Genomic DNA, 9,259 nt, shown 5'->3' with positions numbered 1-9,259 from the left:
CTTCTCTGGTCTCCACTTCGGCGTTTGAGACAGTCTGTCATTTCTTTCCCTCTCTTTTCTTTTTCCTCTTCTTCCTTCCTCCCTGTGCGTGCTTGAAGGCCGACCCACGCGTTTGCACGCGTAGCCGGTGATGGGGTAAAGTGTAATTCCCCGCCCTGGGTAGACAAGTAAGGCACGCACGTACTCCCTGGTAAAGGCCAGGCCCAGGGAGGGGTTATTGCCTGAGCTGACACCTTCCGACCATGCCGATTGGTCCCTCCGTCCATTTCTCTGGAGGTGTGACCTGAGGTGTGAACAATCACCTAAGGCGGGAGTGCCCTCTGAGAGGGTCCCCACAAGGAAGGAGCGCGCCATCGGAGACGCTGGCAATCATGGGGGGATTCCTCCGCAATGGATTTCTCTTCTTCTCTCTCGACTTCTGCCCACAAACGGAAACTTGACCAGCCACCAGTGGTACTACCGCCTTCCCCACAGTTCCTCGTAGTTTTTCGATCTGAGGACGGAAAGGATTTTTCCTCTGTCAACCCTTTCGTCATCCAGAAGGGCGTAGATGCCATAGCCGGATCGGTCAAGTCTTGTACCAGGTTGTGTAATGGTACCTTGTTACTAGAAACTGAGAGCGCCTTTCAGGCACAAAAACTGCTTTGGGCCACACTCCTGTACACGTTCCCTGTCTGGGTGGAGGCTCGCCGCACTTTGAATTCGTCTCGTGGTGTGGTATATACTAGATCACTCGACGGATTGACTGACGAGGAGATCCTTTCCTCGCTGAGCAGGGCGTGACGGATGTCCATAGGGTCATGAAAAAGGTCAAGAATGACCTTGTACCAACCCGGACACTTTTCTTGACCTTTGATAGTGTTCAGCTGCCGTCGCGCATCAAAGCGGGCTACGAGGTTATTTCTGTTCGCCCCTATGTCCCGACACCTACGCACTGCTACCAGTGTCAGCGTTTTAATCACACTCGCCAGTCTTGTTCCAATGCGGCTACATGTGTGACTTGTGGCAGGGATTCCCATGAGGGTGACTGTCCACATCCGTCTCCTCGTTGTGTGAACTGTCACGGTCACCATGCAGCGTCCTCCCGCGACTGTCCCATCTACAAGGAAGAACTCTGTATCCAAGAAATTCGGGTCAAAGAGAAAGTCTCCACCTCAGCTGCTCGCAAGCTATTCGCTAGTAGGAAGTACACGTTGCTCCCAGCAGGAAAGTACAGTACTGTCCTCGCCTTTCCTCAGACTACCAGGGACGTGGCGACGCAGACATGCGATCTGACCTTCAGCACTACGGTCGTCCGTTCGGCCAATGCTAAGATTGCCCGGTCGACGTCTTCTCTTCCTCCCGTCGCCCCTCTGACACAAGCACCTTTATCAGCTTCTGCCAGGACGAAGACCCAGAAGTCAGAAGCAAGTGCCTTCAAAAAAGAACCGTCTCGTGCAGTTCTACGTACCTCGAACCCTCAGCAATCGACCAATCCTTCCACAAAACGACCTTCCAAGAAGGCTCATAGCAAGCACAGTTCTCCTTCCCCGCCCTGGCGCATTTCTCCTCCTGCGCCACCCAGCGGTTGCCGCCCCAGGCCGTCATCCGTTTCGCATGGCTGCACCGCTGGTAGCCGAACATCTGGCCGTTCACCAGCGGAGGAAGCTCCCCCCCCTCCCCCAGGCCATCTTCACAAGATGGCCGATGAACCTATAGAACAAATGGACGATGACTGTCCACCTCCTGTTAGCGGCGGTAGTGCTCGCTCGAAGCCGGGCCCTCAGCGGCCTTCAAGATGTCCCCTTCTTGCATCTTCTTCTTCTCACAATGGCACTTATTCACTGGAATATACACAGCATTCGCTCCAACCGAGAGGACTTGAAATTGCTGCTCAGCTTGCACCGTCCTCTTTGGGGCTCTCCAGCATCCTGTCCAAGGGGCTCCCTGTTAGCAGACTTTTTCAACCAGCTCAATCTTGTCTGCCTTGTCTGGCGCCCCTACTTTCCTTTCAGACACCTCTCACACCTATTCCCATTTAGACCTCTCTGTATGTACTACCCAACTTGCACGCCGGTTTGAGTGGTATGCGCTTTCTGATACATATTCGAACGACCACTTGCCGTGTGTTATCCATCTCCTGCATCATACCCCCTCTCCGTGCTCAACTAGTTGGAACATCTCCAAAGCAGACTGGGGGCTCCTCTTCCAGGGCGACCTTTCATGATCAAACCTTCACAAGCTGCGATAGTCAGGCCGCACACCTCACGGAAGTCATTCTCACTGCTGCTGAATATTCCATCCCTCACACTACTTCTTCTCCACACCACATACCGGTCCCCTGGTGGACCGCAGCATGTAGAGACGCCTTACGTGCTTGTCGACGTGCTTTCTGCACCTTTAAACGCCACCCTACAGTGGCGAATTGTATGAATTATAAACGCAGTGTCGTCGTATTTTTAAAGAGAGCAAGAAAGCCAGCTGGGCTGCTTTCACAAGCACCTTCAACAATTTTACTCCTTCTTCTGTTGTCTGGGGTAGCCTGCGCCGGCTATCTGGCACTAAGGTCCACTCACAAGTTTCTGGCTTGACGGTCGCGAATGACGTCCTTGTGGCCCCTCAGGATGTCTCCAATGCCTTCGTCCGCTTTTTCGCAGAGGTTTCGAGCTCCACTCATTACCCCCCTGCCTTCCTCCCCCGAAAACAGGCAGAGGAGGCTCGGCCACCTAATTTCCACTCCTCGAATTGTGAAAACTACAATGCCCCATTCACCATGCGGGAACTCGAAAATGCACTTGCCCGGTCACGGTCCTCCGCTCCGGGGCCTGATTCTATTCATATTCAGATGCTGAAGAACCTTTCTCCTGCAGGTAGAGGTTTCCTTCTTCGTACTTACAATCGCATCTGGATTGAGGGACATGTTCCCACATGCTGGCGGGAGTCTATTGTTGTACCGAATCCTAAGCCGGGGAAGGACAAGCACTTGCCTTCCAGTTATCGACCCATCTCGCTTACCAGCTGTGTCTGTAAGGTGATGGAGCGAATGGTTAACTCTCGGTTGGTTTGGCTGCTCGAATCTCGACGCCTACTTACCAATGTACAATGTGGATTTCATAGGCGCCGCTCTGCTGTTGACCATCTGGTTACCTTGTCGACCATCATTATGAATAGCTTCTTGCGGAAGCGCCCGACCGCGGCTGTGTTCTTTGATTTGCAGAAGGCTTACGATACCTGTTGGAGGGCAGGCATTCTCGGCATCATGCATACATGGGGCTTTTGCAGTCGTCTCCCTCTTTCTATTTGTTCCTTTTTAATGGATCGACAGTTCAGGGTACGTGTGGGCTCTGTCCTGTCAGACACCTTTCGCCAGGAGAATGGGGTGCCACAGGGCTCTGTTTTGAGCGTCGCTCTTTTCGCCTTAGCGATCAATCCAATAATGGATTGCCTCTCAGATGATGTATCAGGCTCCCTTTTCGTGGACGATTTTACCATCTATTGCAGCGCGCAGCGTACATGTTTCCTGGAGCGCTGTCTTCAGCGTTCTCTTGACCGTCTTTACTCCTGGAGTGTCGCCAATGGCTTCCGTTTTTCTGCTGAGGAAGTGGTCTGTATTAACTTCTGGCGCTACAAAGAGTTTCTCCCACCGTCCTTACGACTCGGCCCCGTTGCTCTCCCATTCGTGGAGACAACAAAAATTTTAGGTCTTACATTTGACAGGAAACTTAGCTGGTCTCCACATGTCATATTTGGCTGCCCGTTGTACCCGTTCTCTAAATGTCCTCCGTGTTCTCTGTGGCACATCGTGGGGAGCGGATCGAACCGTCCTATTTTGCCTATATCGGTCGATCGTCCGCTCCAAGCTGGATTATGGGTGCTTTGTATACTCCTCTGCATGGCCGTCCATCTTACGCCGCCTCAACTCCATACAACATCGGGGTTTACTGCTCGAGATCGGAGCGTTTTATACTAGTCCCGTTGAGAGTCTTCATGCTGAAGCCGGTGAATTGCCACTCACCTACCGGCGCGATATACTGCTTTGTCGTTACGCCTGTCGGCTACTGTCAATGCCCGACCACCCATTGTATCGTTCCTTTTTTGACGACTCTCTCGACCGTTAATACGGGTTGTATGTCTCTGCCCTGCTACCCCCTGGAGTTCGCTTTCGTCGCCTCCTTCAACACCCTGATTTTTCACTCCCTGCAACCTTTAGAGTGGGCGAGAGCCACACGCCACCTTGCCTCCAGGCTCAGGTTCGCGTTCACCTTGACCTCCGCTCGCTCCCAAAGGAGGTTACCCCCGGTTCAGTATACCACTCCCGTTTTGTCAAACTTCGTTCGAAGTTCATTAATATGACCTTCATTTATACAGATGGCTCTAAGACCAATGACGGGGTCAGGTGTTCTTTTATTGTCGGGGCACAAAGTTTCAAATACCGACTACATGGCCATTGTTTGGTCTTCACAGCTGAGCTCTTTGCCCTCTACCAGGCTGTTCTTTACGTCTGCCGCCACCAACATTATGCTTATGTCATCTTCTCCGATTCTCTGAGTGCTATCCAGAGCCTCAGTGATCCGTATCCGGTTCACCTTTTCGTGCACCGGATCCAACGCTCTCTTTAGCAGCTGGTGGACGACGGGTCTCCAGTTAGCTTTATGTGTGTTCCTGGCCATGTCGGTATCCGTGGGAATGAAGATGCAGATGCCACGGCCAAGGCTGCGGTCCTCCAGCCTCGGACGGCTTCTTGTTGTGTCCCTTCATCTGATTGTAGCACAGTCATTTGTTGGCGCATTTTATCGCTGTTGCATGCCGATTGGGCTGCACTTAGGGACAACAAATTTGGGCCTTGAAACCTCTTCCCGCAGCTTGGATGTTGTCCTCACGTCCTTCTCGGCGGAAGGAGGTCGTTTTGGCCCGGCTACGAATTGGACACTGCCGGTTCAGCCATCGCCATCTGCTGACAGCAGCGCCGGCGCTGTTGTGTCCATGTGGGCAACTGCTGACGGTCCACCACATTTTAACGTCCTGTCCGGATTTTACTACGCTGCGTCTTGATCTTGGCCTGCCATGTACTCTGGATGCCATTTTAGCAGACGACCCAGGAGCTGCTGCTCACGTTCTTCGTTTTATCAACTTGACACACCTGTCTAAGGACGTTTGATTATGCTGTAGTTTTTTAATCCTATGCCTGTTAATACGTCTTTTATAGTGTTGTCCCTTTTAGTTGCTGTTTTAACCTTGTGCCTCGCGGTACATTCCTAAATTAGTCAGGGCGCTAATGACCATTGTAGTTTTGCGCCCTAAAACCACAAAAAAGGCGAAATACCCTCAGACTTCAAGAAGAATATAATAATTCCAATCCCAAAGAAAGCAGGTGTTGACAGATGTGAAAATTACCGAACAATCAGTTTAATAAGTCACAGCTGCAAAATACTAATGCGAATTCTTTACAGACAAATGGAAAAACTAGTAGAATCCAACCTCGGAGAAGATCAGTTTGGATTCCAGAGAAATGTTGGAACACATGAGGCAATACTGACCCTATGACTTATCTTAGAAGAAAGATTAAGGAAAGGCAAACCTACGTTTCTAGCATTTGTGGACTTAGAGAAAGCTTTTGACAATGTTGACTGGAATACTCTCTTTCAAATTCTAAAGGTGGCAGGGGTAATGGAGTAAGACAGGGTTGTAGCCTCTCCCCGATGTTATTCAATCTGTATTTTGAGCAAGCAGTAAAGGAAACAAAAGAAAAATTCGGAGTAGGTATTAAAATTCAGGGAGAAGAAATAAAAACTTTGAGGTTCGCCGATGACATTGTAATTCTGTCAGAGACAGCAAAGGAATTAGAAGAGCAGTTGAACGGCATCGATAGTGTCTTGAAAAGAGGATATAAGATGAACATCAACAAAAGCAAAACGAGGATAATGGAATGTAGTCGAATTAAGTCGGGTGATGCTGAGGGAATTAGATTAGGAAATGAGACACTTAAAGTAGTAAAGGAGTTATGCTATTTGGGGAGCAAAATAACTGATGATGGTCGAAGTAGAGAGGATATAAAATGTAGACTGGCAATTGCAAGTAAAGAATTTCTGAAGAAGAGAAATTTGTTAACATCGAGTCTAGATTTAAGTGTCAGGAAGACATTTCTGAAAGTGTTTGTATGGACTGTAGCAATGTATGGAAGTGAAACATGGACACTAAATAGTTTGGACAAGAAGAGAATAGAAGCTTTTGAAATGTGGTGCTACAGAAGAATGCTGAAGATTAGATGGGTAGATCACATGACTAATTAGGAAGCATTGAATAGGATTGGGGAGAAGAGACGTTTGTGGCACAACTTGACTAGAAGAAGGGATCGGTTGGTAGGACATGTTCTGAGGCATCAAGGGATCACCAATTTAGTATTGGAGGGCAGCGTGGAGGGTAAAAATTGTAGAGGGAGACCAAGAGATGACTACACTACGCAGATTCAGAAGGATTTAGGTTGCAGTGGGTACTGGGAGATGAAGAGGCTTGCACAGGATAGAGTAGCATGGAGAGCTGCATCAAACAAGTCTCAGGACTGAAGACCACAACAACAACAACAACAACAGTCTGGCACTTCGTCAACTCTGGCTGAATATTTATTTTTTAATGACTTTATGGTGTTTAACAGTTCTTCCCTACTAATTGGTCGAAGGAACATGGATGTATCATTGTCATCATCATTTAAGACTGATTATGCCTTTCAGCGTTCAGTCTGGAGCATAGTCCCCCTTATAAAATTCCTCCATGATCCCCTATTCAGTGCTAACATTGGTGCCCCTTCTGATGTTAAGCCTATTACTTCAAAGTCATTCTTAACCGAATCCAGGTACCTTCTCCTTGGTCTGCCCCGACTCCTCCTACCCTCTACTGCTGAACCTATGACAGTAATTGTTACACTATTTCCAGAAATTTCCTGTAATATTTTGTTTGATGTTTTTCCCATTTGTTCCTTCACTAGCTCACCAGCAATATTAGTGTAGTAAGTACTGAAGTAAAGTGGTTAGCAATTAATTTTGATCTTGTTGCCCGCCTGTGACAATACAATTTTTTGTGTGTTTCCACCTTTCCAGTAAGTCTCTGTACCATGTTCCACATTGTCTTAGATTTGTTTGATGATTCCAGAATAAGTTTATCATTTTCCCTTAATTTTGCCTCCCTTATTACACGACTCAGAGTTAACTTGTATTTTTTGAAGTAGTGAGCAAATTCAGGGCTGCTATCTGTTTTTGATAGTGCAAAAAGTTCTCTTTTTCTTCTACATGCTACTTTGATCCCTGGGTTTTCTGGGGCCTTTACAAATTTTCTTTCTTGGAAATGCAATTTCAAAACAATGCGAGTAAATTTCCATGAAATTATCCAGCTTTTCATCTGTGTTGTAACTGTTGAAGATTTTATTCCACGAGTGGGTACTTAGCATATGTTTGAATTGCTCAATATTTTGCATGCTGAATTTTCTCTTGTAGATAACACTTCCATTCCTAGACAAGTTAATACTTCCACATACGGCAAGTAGCTATGCATCGTGGTCACTGTAGCCAGTATTAAAGTTTTCTGAGGTGTGCATGTCTGTGTTTACAAAGATCTGACCAATAAGTGTAGCACTAGTTTTTGTTGTTTGTAGGGGAGTTTATTTTAGTGCACAGGTTATATTCTTGAATAATATTAAGGAATTTTTCTCTTTGGGAGCTGTGTGTTAAGAGATCAATATTAAAATCGCCACACAACTACAGTTTTGCAAGCATTTTTGAGTTTCTCTAGTGCAAAGTCAAGTTTTTTTTAAAGAAAATGTTTACATTGCTGTTGGGTGATCTGTAAACACACATTATTATAGCTTTTCCTGCTGTTATTTCAATAGCTGAGGCTTCAAAGTGTTTTTCACTTCGTAACTGATTTACACAGTCTAATATCTTATAGTCTGTTTTCTTTTACATAAATGCAGCTTTCTCCAAGCTTTGATATTCATCTGCAAAAGTAGTTTGCTTGAGTGAAACCTTGTACTGCTTCTGAGATGGGTCTTTAGTTTTATCCCTACTGTTGTTGCCTAAGAAGATAGTCATTTTCGTTTGCAAGATAACTTTTCAGAAGATAGTCTCACACAAAAATTTACTCATGTTGTTTCCCCTATAGCTTTAAGTTATCACAGAAGTTACTCATTTATTTTTAAGGATGACTTTTCTTACTTGTTTTGAACTGTTAATGGATTACAGAAGTTGCGTTTGCGAATATAAACTGGCTGTGTCAATAAATTGATTGTGAGTGTATTCACTGATGTACGTACTGTGAAAGTGCCCCAAATCAATTACAAAGGAAAGGTTTCTGACCTTTCTACGAGGCCCATGAGAAAGAGAGGCCAGGGAACATATGTCACAGCATGTGACACTACAGGTCTTACTAGTGCCAGCAGCCATCTCTGATAGAGAGCGCTTAACTATTTCAGGTGAGTTTAATAACTGTTGACTATGTGTTTAAATGCAAGCAAGTTCTCAAAAGCATACGACAAAATTAAGAGCTTTAGTGGGTACTTTTGCAGTTAAATATTGATTTCTCTTGGGCCCTGTATGGAGCCAAGCAATCGCGAACTGTGGCAGACAAGTCCACTAGTTTGATGTTATAAGTTTGTTGCAAGGCTTGGATATTTCGTCGGTCCCGCCTTTTTACCAAACTGAGGCCACACTTGTGAAGTCATAGCAAACGCTTTACTAAAATTTTTTGGTGACCATCAAAGTAGCATACTCAATTTTCATAGCCAATCATACGATCATGCTGCAAATATGAGTGGCAGATACCGAGGAATGCAAGCTTTGAGTTTGGAAAAAATCGTATGTCGATATTTGTACCATATTGTGGCCATTCTCTTAATCAGTTGGAAAGGCAGCGACTAACTCTTTCTAATCAGCTGTTCAATTCTTAGATTTCATCTAGAATTTATATACAGTTTTCACAGCAAGCACAGAACGATACAGAAATCTAACTTAAAAAGCACCGCAGGAAAAGAGACTGTTTCTGGCATTGAAAAAGCTTAGCGATACTCTCGTGTCTTTTCGAGGGGAACATTCTAAAGCCATTGGCGACAATTATTCTGAAGTTAAACTACATAAGTTACTCATTCTTCAAAAAAGGGGTGTGAGAATAATCTGTGGAGCAAAATATAGGGAATCTTGTCGCATCTTGTTTCCGAAAACAGAGGTTTTAACTGTTATAAACACATACAAGCTAAAAGCCATATTGCTTGTGAAAAGACTGCACCCAAACACTT

This window comes from Schistocerca gregaria, chromosome 2, assembly GCF_023897955.1.
Source record: "Schistocerca gregaria isolate iqSchGreg1 chromosome 2, iqSchGreg1.2, whole genome shotgun sequence".
Lineage (NCBI taxonomy): Eukaryota > Metazoa > Arthropoda > Insecta > Orthoptera > Acrididae > Schistocerca > Schistocerca gregaria.
This window is presented reverse-complemented; position numbering follows the sequence as displayed.